Raw genomic sequence first — 1,332 nt, forward strand, 5'->3', positions numbered from 1 at the left:
CCTCCTGATGCATCCCATTTTAATTTTAAGCCAGACATTATTCAACTTTTACCTTTTTTTCATGGCTTAGATCTAGAAAATCCATACTTGCATTTGAGAGAATTTGAAGAAGTTTGTAACACCTATAATGACTTAAATTGTAGAATGAATACCATTAGATTAAAGCTTTTTCCTTTTTCACTAAAAGATAAAGCTAAAACATGGCTACAAAATCTTAGGTCAGGATCCATTCGTGCTTGGGATGAAATGCAACAATAATTTTTAAAGAAGTTTTTTCCATCTCATAGAACCAACTCTTTCAAAAGACAAATCACTACTTTAACTCAAAAACCAGGTGAAACATTTTACCAATGTTGGGATAGTTATCGAGATTTGCTTAATACTTGCCTTCATCATGGTTTTGAAACATGGAGATTGGTTTCACATTTTTATGAAGGGTTAACACCTAGAGATAGGCAAATGGTTGAATTGATGTGCAATTGAACTTTTGAAGATAAAGACCCTGATGAAGCAATGGAGTACCTAGACTTGCTAGCTGAAAATGCTTAAAATTAGGACACTACGGGCACTTATAAGGCACCGGGTAAAATTCAACCTCATACATCTAGTGGAGGTATGTATAATCTTAGAGAAGATCATGACCTCCAAGCCAAGTTTGCATCTTTAGCTAGAAAAGTCGAGGCACTAGAATTGAAAAAGAATGGTCAATTAAAATCTGTTCAAGACATTGTGTGTCAAATTTGTGAAACAAATGAACATGCAACCAATGATTGTCCAACTTTGCCTTCTTTCAAAGAATGCCTCCATGAACAAGCTCATGCTTTAAACAGTTTTCAAAGGCCCAATCATAACCCATACTCGCAAACATACAACCCTGGTTGGAGAAATCACTTAAATTTCAGTTGGAAGAGTGTACCAATAATGCACAAACTTTGCAGCCACCGTTTCAAGCACATTATAATTTCCAAAATTCTCATGGATATGCACCTCCTTATGCTCCACCTCCTAGAAGAAATCTTGAGGAAACATTGCATGCATTCATTGAAAAGCAAGAGACAATCAACACTCAGCTTGCTCAAGACATGACAGATTTTAAAGATGCTCTTGCAAAGTTAACATTTGCTCTCAGTTTCCAAGAGAAAGGTAAGTTTCCATCTCAACCACAACAAAATTCAAAGAGGCAATACAATGCAAATGCAAGTAGTTCTGAAAGCCAACACATGGATTAAGTCAAATTAGTCATCACTCTTTGTAGTGGTAAGGTTATTGAAAAACCCACTCTTGAACCTTATGAGAAAGATGATGAATCAATCTCTGAGGGTAAGGAAGGGG

General features: G+C 36.0%; 1 non-coding gene across 1 annotated transcript; it reads right to left on the minus strand.

Moving 5' to 3' along the window:
- Positions 1–292: 292 nt before the first annotated feature.
- LOC118058357 (small nucleolar RNA R71) lies at positions 293–401 on the minus strand. Its single transcript, XR_004689168.1, has one exon. It is a non-coding gene; the product is annotated as a small nucleolar RNA R71 (small nucleolar RNA).
- Positions 402–1,332: the final 931 nt, after the last annotated feature.

This window comes from Populus alba, chromosome 11 (genome assembly GCF_005239225.2).
Source record: "Populus alba chromosome 11, ASM523922v2, whole genome shotgun sequence".
Classification (NCBI taxonomy): Eukaryota; Viridiplantae; Streptophyta; class Magnoliopsida; order Malpighiales; family Salicaceae; genus Populus; species Populus alba.